Source organism: Sorex fumeus, unplaced genomic scaffold (assembly GCF_029834395.1).
Source record: "Sorex fumeus unplaced genomic scaffold, SorFum_2.1 ptg000265l, whole genome shotgun sequence".
Taxonomy (NCBI): Eukaryota; Metazoa; Chordata; class Mammalia; order Eulipotyphla; family Soricidae; genus Sorex; species Sorex fumeus.
The window spans coordinates 39,744,878-39,760,226 of record NW_026606322.1 but is presented as its reverse complement, the minus strand read 5'-3'; positions in this window follow the sequence as shown (position 1 = coordinate 39,760,226).

Genomic DNA, 15,349 nt, shown 5'->3' with positions numbered 1-15,349 from the left:
ACCTATGATACAACATACAAAAATTAGTTTTAAAAATAATTATACAAAACACTTCTGTTTTTCATAATAGGGGTGATCCTAGACAGTTTTATACTTGGTGAAAGAAGACAAATATAGACATATACCATATAATTTTACTCATACGTAATTTGAAAAGAAGAAACCAAACAAATGAACAAAATAAACTTTAAAAAATGAATTTTCAATTCTGAGAACTCAAATTAGTGTTTCCAAAAGGAGATAGGAAGGTGAGTAAATCAGGTCCAAAAGATCAACTATAATGTGAAATATAGAATTGGACAGTAATTAACACAATATTCTATAGCGAATACATAGTGATAAAGCAACAAACCAATATCATAATTTGGGGTTACTTTAATAAAACTAAGCACACACACAAGTAGACACATGCAAACATACACACATTCACACACACAAGCATTTCAGAATATACACTTGTGTCAACCTTTGTAAAACATAACTGGACCATTTTTAGGAAAATAATACCACTCTCAGTTCAATTTTATATTTCAGAGACTATTGGAAAGAGGCATGAGCAGTCTTTCCTCTCTGTAGAGAATATAATTCATTACTTATGAAAAAAAGACAATTTTTCTCCTTACATTTGCTTTTTAGGTAAAATAATGTGAAGTTATATCTTGTTCCCTCTAATGTAATGAATAAAACTAGGATTAGATACATATTTCAGTTCTTCCTTTTCCTATGACCCTAGCACTCTCTATCTCTCAGAATAGTGGAACTTACTGAATAAAGCAGACTCTTTGGAGCATGCAGAAGAAATCTGAGGAGCACCAGTTGTCAGCCACATTATACTAAGAGATTTGACAAAAAATAAAATAAAATAGGAGAGTTTTGTAAAAATGGTGATTACCCAACTGACAAAAAATCTTTGAAAAGGGTCTAACTCTACACAGAAGCCCACTAAGCTCTAGAAGTGAAAACAACCCAGAAGCCTCAACTAGCAACAAACAGCTCAGTAAATCCTCAATGACTTCAATAGCACATTGTGAAATATAACCATTTTCACAAATTTTCTTTTACTGAAATACTTTTGTAACTCCACCTGCCATTACTTTTTGTAATAAGCAATACAAATTAAATTATTCTGTGTGCCTTCTAGGGAGTCTTGTGGGGTCTATGGTGGAGGGAAGCTCACACTGATTGTGTAATAGGTATTGGAACATTGAATACCAAAACGACTGTTTTATGAATAACTTTGTAATTCACAGTGTTTAAATAATGCTATAGTGGTTTTGACCTGCATCTCTCTGATGATTAGTGATGTAGAGCATTTTCTCATGTGCCTTTTTGCGATTTGAATTTCTTCTTTGTGAAAGTTTCTGTTCATTTCCTCGCCCCAATTTTTGATGGGGTGGGGTGATTTCTTCTTGTGGAGTTTAACCAGTACCTTGTATATCCTTGATCACAACCCCTTGTCGGATGTGTATTTGGTGAATATCCTTTCCCATTCTGTAGACTGTCTTTGTATTTTGGTCACTGTTTCTTTTGAGGTGCAGAAGCTTCTTAGTTTAAGATAGTTCCATTTGTCTATCTCTGTTTTCACTTGCTCGGCCAGTGGCATGACACCTTTGAAGATACCATTAGCTTCAATATCATGGAGAGTTTTGTCGACTTTGTCTTCAATAAACATTATGGATTCTGGTCTGATGTTGAGGTCATAAATCTATTTTGATCTTACTTTTGTGCATGGTGTTAGGCAGAGATCTGAGCCCACTTTTTTGCATGTAGCCGTCCAGTTTTGCCAGCACAGTTTATTAAAGAGGCTTTCCCTGCTCCTTTTCACTTTTCTTGCCCCCTTATCAAAGATTAGATGATTATATGTTTGGGAGGAAATGTCAGTATATTCAACTCTGTTCCATTGGTCTGCAGCTCCGCTTTTGTTCCAGTACCATGCTGTTTTAATTATTACTGCCTTGTAGTAGAGTTTGAAGTTAGGGAGGTTGATTCCTCCCATTTTCTTTTTCCCAAGAATTGCTTTAGCTATTCGTGGGGGCTTACTGTTCCATATAAATTTCAGGAGTGTTTGCTCCATTTCTTTGAAGAATGTCATGGGTATCCTTATAGGGATTGCATTGAATTTGTACAGTGCTTTGGGAAGTATTGCCATTTTGATGATGTTGATTCTCCCCATCCATGAACAGGGGATATTTTTCCATTGCCTCGTGTCCTCTTTTATTTCCTGAAGTAGCGTTTTGTAGTTTTCTTTGTACAGGTCTCACACCACAGATCCACAAGAACAAAAGCAACCGGTGCTGGCGCGGATGTGGCAAGAAAGGGACCCTCCTTCACTGCTGGTGGGAATGCCGGCTGGTTCAACCCTTTTGGAAAACAGTATGGACAATTCTCAAAAAATTAGAATTTGATCTGCCATTTGACCCAGCTATAGCACTCCTGGGAATATATCCCAGAGAGGCAAAAAGGTATAGTCAAAGTGACATCTGCAATTGTTTGTTTATTGCAGCACTCTTTACAATAGCCAGAATCTGGAAAAAACCTGAGTGCTCAAGAGCAGATGACTGGTTAAAGAACCTTTGGTACATTTACACAATGGAGTACTATGTAGCTGTTAGAAAAGATGAAGTTATGAAATTTACATACAAGTGGTACTATATGGAAAGTATCATGTTAAGCAAAATGAGTCAGAAAGAGCGGGATAGACACAGAAAGACTGCATTCATCTCGAGAACATAAAGCAACAAAAAGGGAGACTAACACCCAGAAATTGCTGAGATTAGTACCAGGAATTTTGATCTGTGACTGGAAGGCCAGCCACACGTGCGAGGTGAAAAGGAAGCTCAGATAGAGAAGAGAGCACCAAATAAAGGGTGTTGTGAGGACCCTCCCAGGGTAGGAGAAGCATGCTAAAAGTAGTCTATAGACCAAACATGATTGCCACTCAATGTCTCTCTTGCAAAACACAGTACCCAAAAGAAGAAAGAGAGAACAAGGGGTAATACACTGCCACAGAGGTAGGATGGGACGGGGGGATGTGGGGTGGGGGGGATGCTGGGACCCGTGGTGATGGATGACGGGCACTGGTGGAGGGATGGGCACTATCATGGTATAACTAAAACTCAAGCACAAAATTTGTAAGTCTATAACTGTACCTCATGGTGTTTCACTAATAAAAAAAGAAAAAAATTTTTAAAAAATTTTAAAAAATAAATAGTTCTATAAAGAAAAGTGAAAGGTCTAGCTCTAAAATCTGGTGTAAACTATGCTATAGTGCTGCAAACTCTAAAAAAATTGTTTGTTCACTGCGATTTTCTAAGGTGTGTTATCAGAGATTCAGGCATACAGTGTCCCAACATCAATTCCAATGCCACCACAGCTTTAGCTTTCCATTAACACTTTATTTCCAATTTCTCATCTTTTCTCCCACCCCAAAGTAGGCCTTCTTACAGGAAGGTTTTTGTTTGTTTGAGAGGGTGGGGCATACCCAGTGGTGCTCAGGGCTTATGCCTGACTCGGTGTTCAGGGATCACTCCTTGTGGGGATTGAGTGACCATATGCAGTGTAGGGGATTGAACGTATGTCCAACACATGCAAGGTAAGAATCCTATCCATTGTACCATCTTTCAAGCCCAACAGGAACTTTAAAAAAAATAGATATTGTAATTTGAATCCCGTGCTTACAGCATTCTTGGAACTGTGGTTTACATCTATTTATCATCTTTTATCTATCTATCTATCTATCTATCTATCTATCTATCTATCTATCATATATCTATCCTGCTGATGGCCCTGATTCCAACTGTCTCCTCTTACTACACCTCTACACTGCTCTCCTGTTCTGGCATTTCTATAATCTAAAGGCAAGTGTTTTCACATTTTAATTTTCAATCCACATGTTTTTTAAAACTGATTTAAAATCAATCTGAAACTGCAATAAGCAACTTTATGTACCTGGACTCAGTTCTTGCATATTTTCAGACTAAATGCTTTAGGCATTTGTTTCTCAAGTAAGGAAAAAGAAGGAAAGGTGATGTATTCATTTTTCATGGACAACAAATAAACTTCCTTTTTTTCATTCTAAACTGTCTTGCTGAAATATCAAAAAACACTAATTGGAAATGAGAAACAAGAGGAAAGAGATATGATTAATAAGAATCCCCCTATGTGTAGTTGTGAAAAATAGGAAAATGAATACAGGAATAGGTTTTCTGACTAAAAGATAAATAACCATTGGGTCATAAAGCAAAGGACCTTGTCTTGTTCCACTCCATCTAGATGTTGACATAAATATAAAACCGATTGTTCACTTTCCTGAAAATAACATAAATTATTAATTTAAAATATACTCAATTTAGTTGGATTATTTTTAGTAGTACTGTCTGTCATGATATATTGCCTTGAATTTCCAGCTTAAAATTTCATATTATGGCATTATATTTAATCAAAGTTGACTGCTTATCATTTTAAGGTAGAAGTATTTTCTAAAATACTTTCACATTTTTTTCTCTAAATTCAAGAGAAAACTGAAATAAAAAGTGACATAATATGCATTAAGTTTAATAAGTTTTCAAACATTAATAAAATTAAAGTATGAATTTCGATATAAGGCGTAAGAAAAGTCCAAAGTATTATTTACGAAAAATATTGGTAAGTCTTAATTCATCTTAGTTTTAACTCAATCTTTTCCATGCAACTCAAATGATCATATTTATGTGCAATTCCAAACTATAAAATCATATCCATTTGTTATCTAAAGTTCATGTTATAATCCATCAATTAATATAGATCTTAGAAGAGATAGCATATGAGTAGTATGTTTGTATCTAAACACCATTTTGAGATTATATTATTTCTTCTGCATCATCACTTTGTTTTCTGTGGAAAAATCACACTTCTCATGCTTCATAATATAGAATACATCTAGGAACTCTTTTATGAATCCTTACCAAAATATCTGACTATTAAAAATAAATTAATATACTCAATACTACTATCATTTGGATTTTTCATATATCAGAAACACTCAAATTATGAGCTTAACTGAGCAATGAAAATCACACTGGGAAGAAATACAAGAGAGAAATTGCACCAAACAAGTATTTAAAATATCAAAGGAAAAAATTCAGGTGGTAAAAGTCACAACACGCTACAATATTTTCCAATAAATAATGGAGTGGATTATTTTGTTAATGGATTATTAGTAAATTAATGAATAATCCATTAAAAATAGTACATAGGTATCCAGACTTAAAACTTGAGTAGCTATGTTTGTTTTATCTATCTAACTGTATGTATGATTATATACATGTAAGTAGCCATAAACAGTTCTGTTTTATTATAATGATTAGTTTTGGGGCCACAAATGATAGTGTTCAGGGCTTTCTCCTGTCTGGATGCTCATGGATCGCTCGTAGAAGTGCTTGGAAACCATATGTGATGCCAGAGATCAAACCAAGGTCAGCACCATGCAAGACAAAAGTCTTAATCCCTGTACTATCTTTCCAGTTACTAAACTTTTATTTTTAAGTATGAGTCATACAATATCTATAATTTCAATCCTTGAATTTTCTGTTTATGTCTATGACAATGATGAATTTTGTTATTTTTGGTTTGGGAAAGAAGAACATAGGAAAGAGGTACCATGCTATAATGGTATATCATGATTTAGGTTTTATTGTTGTTTTCTTTTCTAATGGGGACCATGCACTGATGTTATTCCCATCCTGTGCTCAGGATCAATCCATATGGTACTCTGGGAACCATTCATAGTGCCAGGGAAACAAAATCATACATTCTGGAGCAAGTCAATCATTTTACCCAATTTACTGGTTCCTATGGACGACTCTTTTGTATGATACTTAATATCCTTGGGGCTCAGATAGTTTGGGGGGATAACATTCACACTAAGAAGTGCTTGGGTCTGGCTCCTGCCTCTCTATTCAGGGATCACACCTGATGTACTCAGGGAATCATATGTTGTGCCAGAGAGAGTAATCTGGTGAACCCTGTGCAAGGCAAGTACCTAACCTTTAGTACAAAACTCCAGACCCTTAGGATTCAGTTTCAAGTTTGGATTAATACTACTATAAGATCTTGAAGCCCTAGAAACCTATAATCTTAGAAAAATTCTTTATTTCCTCTCCATGGTTATATGATTTTTAAATGGCCAGCACATGGCACAGGGATTGCCTAGAGGGAACATCTGCTATGTGAGAATCCATGCAAGCCTTTGGAAAAACATATTAAAGTTGTATGGCATGTGAATGATTTTTTTCCTGTCTTCATTTGCTCTTATTTCACTATCGACTTGGCTGTTTGGTTTTTGTTTTTGTCAACTATAGATAGAAAATATACTTGGGAGGCAGCCTGCTTTTGCCAGTAAGAGAGAATTACAAGGACAATACAGTCTGTTATTCTGGAACCTATTTGAGTCGAACAAACTGCATCTTGTCTCTGATCTATCATTATGTAACTTCAAGATGGAAAGGAGCAGACAGACGAAGCCAACTGACTCAGTTCTCTATTAGAGACGATGAAAGAATCAGCACTCAACAACTTCGCTAAATCAAAGACTATGAAAAAAGGGCAACATCGTGCTGTGTCCTTTCAGATAATTAACTTACAAGAAGATCATCTGCTGACTGCTACAGAAAACCCTGCATTGTAAGCTGATGTCAGAAGTCTTGTTGACCATCCCTAAACTTCTAAACAAATAACATAAATTGAAAGAAGTTACAGCCCTGTTTTACCCTTTAAAATTCCCACATGAGCTGTTCCTAATGGAAGATCAAAACTCAGAACCTCCCTTTGATGGTGGGCCAGAATCATGATTTCTGTTTTCAAAAAAACATTTTCTTGGTCATGTTGCAGTCCAATTAGTACTAAGTCAACACTAAGCTAGTATTTCTAACAGTTTCTAAGTATCAGAAGAAAAAATTCACCGCATAAAGGTCTATTTTTCTATTATTAAATTGCTTTCTGCAGATTATTATTCAACACTTAGTGAAAATCCTACTGTGAACCAGGTGCTGTCAGAACACAAGTTAGTCACATTTCCCACCCAGTGGGCATAATTATGATCAAATTAGACAGGTAAATCAAACTAACACAAACACCAACAGATTTCCCAAACATGACGGTCATTTCTGAATGTGAGTACCCTCACTTATGTATGCAGCACAGTTTCTGCCATTTTATTACTTACTGACCAAATTTTATCTTGAATACTAGATACTTCTTAGAGATGTTAGAGCTAAAATAGCACCCATACAGAACATAAGACCACATACAAGATATCTTTTCAGTGATAGAAAAAGGAATACACATATAGACTCTAACACAATTTACATTAGTGCCTCTTTAATTGTGTTTACAATATTCACAAGGAAGTATTCTGTTAGGATAATTGCTCATCTTCATGAAGATGAGTAATTTCACTTATGCACACTTCAGAAAATTACTGAAAGTGTTGCAAGAACAGAATTTCCCACAAACATTCAGGCCTATAATGTATAAATAAGTGCATTTTCATTCTCTTTTCACCAGGATATTTTAAGAAATTTTTCTGTTTTGTATCTTTAAAATGCATGTGGGTGTCTTTTTTTGGTACATATAAATTGCTATTTTCCTCTTACTATGAACAAAATTTATTATACCATACACTAAAATGTTATAAATACTGTGACATTGAGAAGAATCAATATATCCAAAGGTACTAATGAATGATACATATATTCAACATGAATTAAAAGTATAATTCTAAATGTCATACCTCTCTATAAAAATATACTATTATTAATATTTATGGGCAAAAGAGCTAGTACAAAATGTAAAGTGCTTGTTTTGCATACAATGCACCCAGGTTTGATTCCCTGGAACCACTTATAGTCCATCAGTCTCTGGCAGGAAAAACCCTTTAGTACAGAGTTATAAGTAAGCCTTGAAGAAAGCTGGGGTGTCTCACTCCTAAAAATATAACTTAATAAGCATTACTTATCTAAGTTATGTTTATCATATTTAATTCAAAGCTAACCTATGCAAATGTCTAGTACAGTAAATTTTTCTATATATATATGCATGTATATAAACTACAGTAGAACTGTAGCACTGTCCTCCCATTGTTATCCATTTGCTCGAGTGGGCGCCACTAATGTCTCCATTGTGAGACTTGTTATTACTGTTTTCAGAATATAGAATATGCCATGGGGAGCTTGCCAGGCTCTGCCGTGCGGGCAGGATACTCTTGGTCGCTTGGCGGGCTTACCGAGAGGGTGGAGGAATCGAATCCCTGCATGCAAAACAAATGCCTTACCCTCTGTGCTATCGCTGCAGCTCATGTAAATTACAGTACCATAATTAATAGTTCAAGACTTACTGATCAACAGTCACTGTGAATCTACTATAATATTTTGTCCACTTAAAATGCGTATTTATTTATTTATTGATGGTGACCTCAGGATGTCTTCAAGTTGTATCAAGTCATAAATTGTGGGCCAATTTTTCCACTTTTAAATTTGTGATCTTATTTGTTTTCTTTAGACTTGAGTCAATGGCTTGTGCTTGCACGTTACTTAAAACAGATGTTTCAAACTGTTTTAAACACTGTGTTTTTTGGTCAGGATGAGTAAACCCAACATATAGTCCTATCTAGTCATTACTCTGTGATCTTCTTCAACGGCAAGAGCTTTGAGTCCTCTAGTTTTCTCCTCAATGAAATGGGAATAATAATGTGCTTTATAAAGTTTTGCTGAGAAGCAATCATAAGAGCTATTCAGTGGAGGAGGTGACTTAGAAAAGGCTCTTGAACAGGAAGTTGGCTCTGACGTTCAGAGGCTCTTTACTTCCTGCTCAATCTATGGCATATCCATCCTATCCACCATCCCCACAATGGAACCACTTTCCATGTTCATCTTTGAGAAAACAATGTGCTTTACAGAACATATGGACAACAAATATGACTCACCTGCTAAAGCCTTTTATATCCATTCTTATTCCATCAGATAAATGCTCCTATCTTTTAATCCGGATGTTCCCTATTCTGAACTGTAACTACCCTTGCTTTGAAAACTCCCATACATGAATATGAAATGATGTTTCTTCTGTCTTTCCTCAAAACTCAAGGGTTTGGAAACTACTTTCAGCATCCACCTGGAGAGCTAAAGTTTGTGAACCCACAGTATGTGAATTTCCTAGGTTTAGAATGACATACTTTATTTACCCTATAAAACATAAGTGTATTTAATAGACATTTTATTTCTATAACTATTTTTACCCCATGCCATTTTTTTCTCATTATATATTTTTTCTTCAGTATAGCCATCATGCTAAGAGTTTTGTCACTTTAATTATAGGAAATTCAAATATAATTATTTTAATAGACATCTTGTAGCTACCTACAATCAAGAAAGTAAATGTATATGTAACTAATAAAATAAGAAAAAGACGTTATTTATAAAGAATGATCGTTTTAGGTTTTATGAACAACCTAACAGCATTAAAACTGATGTGACTTCTATTTACTCATTGCATTGTGCTTAAACAGCTGATTGCAATGTTTTACCTGTTATTTATTGAGCATCTATTTTGTTAATCAGACACATATAGAAAATAAATATAAACTAGTTATTTGTGAATTTTAGCCAATAACTTTTCAGTCTGTGATGATTTGGCTTGGTTTTTCACTTTTAAGTCGATTTTTGGCATTAGTAGCTATAGTCACTTTGGTAATTAGAAATGAAGGCTGATATAGAAGATGTGAATCTATTAATATATAATAATATCATTAGAGTCATCAATAAATAAAACTGTTCCCATAAAATTACTAGAATAGAATTTAACTTTAAAAAATATCTTAACAGGCAATTTTCTCACACTTCATTTAGGAAATAAATTACAGCATTTTATCATGCAGTGATTAGGAAATTGATCTTGCATTTTTCCATTTTCAAGTATTCTCCAACAAAAATTTACTCAATATTCAAACTACAGTTTTGCAATTGAAGCACAATGAAACTGAGCAAGTTATTTAATCTTTCTCAGTAACTTGACGTATTCATTTTTAGTTTTAGAGCAGTGGACTTGTGTTATGTCTAAAAATCTCTGTTCTCTTTCATTAATTGGCTACAGAATACATATGATGGCATAGAGGATAATATTTAGCTTACCTTTGTATGTTTGACTAAATTTTTTGACAAGAAAGATAAAGCTATTTTAAATGTGACTTTGGATTACATAGAAAAAATATCTTTTTGCACATTTACAAAGTTTTTATTCAAGTAAATAAAGTTTAAAAAGAAATACTGAATTAGACAACATTTTGCCCTTTCCAATATTGAATGAACCAAATTTTACTACACTTAGGTGTTACTTTGATACTTTCTTGAAACACCACCTGTAATTTGAAGAAGATATACTTAAAGGTCAAATTTTCTGAACATTGATTTTCTTTCTTGTATGAACAATGAATTTTGAAGTTACATTTTATGGCCTCTCTTTAATATTGCCATTTGCTAATTTCAAGGTGCATTAGGTATAATTATTCTTTTATTAAGGGCAGCAGTAAAAGGTATATTCAAATACCAGGCTTCATGGAAGTTGCCATATCCATGGTCCTCCCTACAGCATTTTCTTTGCTCATTCAGCAATCTTTAATAGCATCAGTGACATGAAATACTGAAACACAACTGCCCTATTTCAGGAATACATTAAAGAACAGATCCTCAGGTGTTTTTAAGGCAATGGTTCTTTAACACTGATAAATTTAATAACTCGGTTTCTTTCAGAAAGACCTTTCTTGAGTCAGGACAGTGTCCCATTTACACTTCTGAGAGCTGGTCTTGATGGCAAAGTCATTAGCTTTATTATGAAAACAGCTATGAAAACAATGAAGGAACTGAATGTTAAAATTGTGTGGGAGCCAAAGGGCACAGTTACCATGATAGCAGGCATAAGGGTATTGTGAAATATCTGACCATATTATTTGTAGTGGTTAAAAAATATGATAAAAATACATGCATATATATAAACAAAATTTAAGCAGGATAAAACTGTATAAAACTGGGCTTCAAATCTGACATTCCACTAGGAGATTCACAACCAGGATCTAAAGCCAACAATAGAGTTTCAAAATCAAGAAGAGTTTCTAAGTAAGTAACGAGAAATTTAGATGGATCTAGAGAACTCATTCCCACCCCCATTGCACTTTACCAGATTTGCTGTTTTTAGTAAGAACAAGACCTCTACAGTGTTGCCATTATTTGACCAACTGCAAACTAGTATGGTGACATTGTGCTTAAGTATGCTACTTGTATTAAAGTTATTTTTTAATATAAGTTTCTTTCTAGAGAATAATTTTAATGAATTTTTAATTAAAGTTGGATCCTGAATGTTGATTTAAAATAAAGAACAATGTCTGTGTATGCTTGTGTGTGTGAGAGTGTGTGTGTGTGTGCGTGTTTTCTGTGAACCATTCATCATAATAACCTACTAGTTGAGGCAAATTAAGTTAATAAAATTATTTTAGCTCTGTGGACATTTAGAACTCAATTTATTAGAAAAAATAGTACTTGCAATTGTTTTAAGGAGGCATTTTTTAGGAGTCTGTGAGAAAACTCAACATTTTTATCTCAGTTCAGATGTGTTTTTATTCTTCTGAGTAAACTTCTTCCAATATCCCCTTTCTATAATTCTGGAAGCTCCAGCAGGCATACTGGCATTCTGCTGCTGCTGGTATGGAAGCTCACTGACCAGTTAAATATTCTGTATTTTCTAGAATGCTCAGCCGTGAATATATTTAAACAATTTCAAATTCTGCAATATTATCGGCCCATTAGAATCATACCAGATTGAATGGGAATGTAACATAGAAGCCAGCTATGCCCAATTAACAAAAACATTAATACAGAAGGCTCAACTAGCAGCAACAATTTAGTAAACCCTCAGACAGACTTAATGTTCTCATAGTGAAACACAACAATTTTCACAAATTTTCTTTTACTGAAGTATTTTCTGATGATTCTATTAGTCATTTAGCAGTAACAAGTAATATAGCACTGTCCTCCCATTGTTCATCAATTTGCTCAAGCTGGCACCAGTAAACTCTCCATTGTGAGACTTGTTTTTACTGTTTCTAGCATATTGATTATGCCACAGGGAGCTTGCCAGGCTTTGTCACATGGCGAGATACTCTCAGTAGCTTACTGGGCTCTCTGAGAGGGGTGGAGGAATTGAACCCGGGTAGGTGTCCTGCAAGGCAAATGCCCTAATAAATGATATATAATAAATTATGTTGTACTTGCTGTGGTGGAAGAAGGCCTGAGGGATGGTGTTTGGGAAAATGAGAAAAATAGTAGAGGGAAGTTCACAGTAATGGTTGGATTGGTGTTGGAATATTAGATACTTGTAACAAATGCATCATGAACAACTATGTAAACCGCAACATTTAAAGCAGGGGAAATTTTTAATGTAAACTTGAAAGTCATTCTTACTGTTTGCTTTCCCTATCTCTGTACCCAAATCATACTAGACCCAAGGATTCCTTCTTCAGTACATTAAGTTTATCAGGTCAAAAGAAATGACAATCAGTTATTTTCATATATTGTTCTACTCAAGTGTTGGTAGTGGAGGTCTGCCAATGAGGTATTTATCTGATCCCTGGAGGGGTAGGATGGGTCTTGTGTGCACAATCCAATCCCTGGTCTCTGGTGGTTGGTGGAATCATACAGGGCAGGGTAGGGTGGCAACTGAAAGCGAACTCCGAGCTCGCAAATGAGTGCAGATGCGATCAAAGAAGACCTCAAAGAGACAAGAGCAGAAGTGCTGATAGACGCGGCAGAAGCCGGGAAAAGTATTCGTAATACTAGTATTCGCCTGCCTGTCCTTAGCCAACTACAAGACCAAGATGACTGCCCTCCGACGTCCTGATGGAACTATCACATCCTCCAGAACGGCAACAGAGAAGATTATCCATGACTTCTACTCAAATCTCTTCGATAGCCATGTCCACTTGCCGACATACCAAATTCCACAGGATGGATATGTCATTCCCAATGTTCTCCCTTCCAAAATCCGACACGCAATTTCATCAGTAAAGAAAGGAATAGCACCCAGCCAAGACAAGGTCAGACCTGAACACCTAAAGAACCTGCCGTCAGTACTTATCAATACACTGACTCAGCTCTTCACATGCTACCTGTCTGAATGCAAGGTTCCGTCCCAATGGAATACCAGCAGGACTGTACAAGAAGGAAGACATCCATGACATTGGCAACTATCGCCCGTTCTGCCTATTGTCTGTCATCTATAAGTTGTTCACTCGAGTCATCCTGAATAGGATTGGCAGAACACTAGATGAAGGACAACCATGCAAGCAAGCCAGGTTCCGCAAAGGATTCAGCACCATCAACGATATCCACATGATAACCAAGCTCATTGGGGTTTCTCGGGAGTTCAAGATGCCGCTCTGTCTAACGTTCATTGATTTAAAGAAGGCCTTTGATTCTGTTGAGATGGAAGCGGTCATTGAAGCCCTAGCCAATCAGGGCATTCAAGCCCAATACATCAAGATCCTCCGTGAGCTGTATTGCGGATTCACTACCAGGATTCACCATTCTACAAAGAAGTAATCATTGATGTCAAGAGAGGGGTTTGGCAGGATGATACCATTTCACCGAAACTCTTCAGTGCCACCCTCTAGTACATCATGGGACAACTGGAATGGGAAGGAATGGGAATGAAGATAGATGGTCAGCAACTACACCACCTCCGCTTTGCTGATGACATTGTTTTAATTACACCAAACATTACCCAAGAGGCACAAATGCGGGCCGACTTTGACCGTGAGTGTGGAAAGGTAGGACTACAGCTGAATCTTACGAAGACAATGTTTATGAGAAACAGCCTTGTTCCGACGCCCCATTCGCTCTCAACGGAACGACCATCTCCGAATGCAACAGCTATGTGTACCTAGGTCGAGAAGTCAACATGACAAATGACCTGGCAGCCGAACTGCGCAGGAGGAAGAGTGCGGCTTGGAACGCCTTCAAGAGCGTCGAAGAAATAGCTAAGAGGACGAAGAACCTCCTGCTCCAGGCACATCTCTTTGATTCCACTGTTCTTCCTACATTAACATATGCCTCAGAGACCTGGGCCCTATGCAAATAGGATGAGAATGCTATTCGTGTCTCCCAAAGAGGAACTGAAAGAGCTATGCTTGAAATATCACGTTTCACTCAAAGGAGAGAAAGAATCCGGAGTTCCGACTTCCATTGATGATCAAGAATCAGGGTTTTTGTCTCGTTTGCCAAGGCATCAAAAATCAGATGGGCTGGTCACGTAATGAGATTTAAAGACTACCACTGGACTAGAGCTGTTACCGACTGGATTCCACGGGATGTCAAAAGACCACGTGGCCGCCCACCCACCAAATGGTCAGACTTCTTCATCAAGATCATGAACAATCGGTTTGAGGCTCTTCATGTTCTAGAGCGAACAGACGCCATTGGGCTACACTAGCACGCGACAGGGACAAATGGAGACATTACTGGCACCTGCTTGAGCAAATTGACGAATAACGGGAAGTCAAGTGATCAAGTGATCAAGTTCTACTCAAACATTAACACCTAAGTAACTTATGTAAAAAAGATGGAGATTTCTTGAGTTGTGCTGTTCCATGTATTATGAGCATTAAAAAACATCTATATCATAACTTTTAAATAAAGAGGAAACTTTGGACAGTAATTTCTTCAGTATATCAATTGCCTTTCAGATCAAAGGAAGTCATGTTCTACTACACAGCCTCAATCTTCGCTTTACAATATGGAGATATGCCATTCAAAATATATCAGTAATTAAAATGGGGCCATTTTGGGTTTTGGAAAACAAGCAATTTACTCCTTTTCTAGGAACTCCGGGACTTTTTTTCTGGGCTTAAGGTGAGAAAGACAGTTTAATTATTTCATCTTAGAATACAATCATGGTGTTTTAGATTCTATGGGTTTGAGCAAGTATATGTCATATATTTATATTTATTTTATAAATCTTCTTTAACACACCTACTTTTACTGCCCTGAGGATATATTTATATTTCTATTATCTTTATGTTTTCATTTCTTTACAATTATTATTGATTAATTGTAGGAGGATAGGACTCATATGTACGTAGCTTTCTCAGATAGACATTAACACATGTTAAGATTCATATAAATTATTACATGTCTTTCCCAGGGTTGAAGCCTCATTTATTCTTAAAAGAATGTTATTCTATTGTTTGAAAGTACTACAGTTTGTTTATATATTCACCTACTGAAGGACATCTTGTTTGCTTCCAAATTTTGGCAATTATGAATAAAACTGT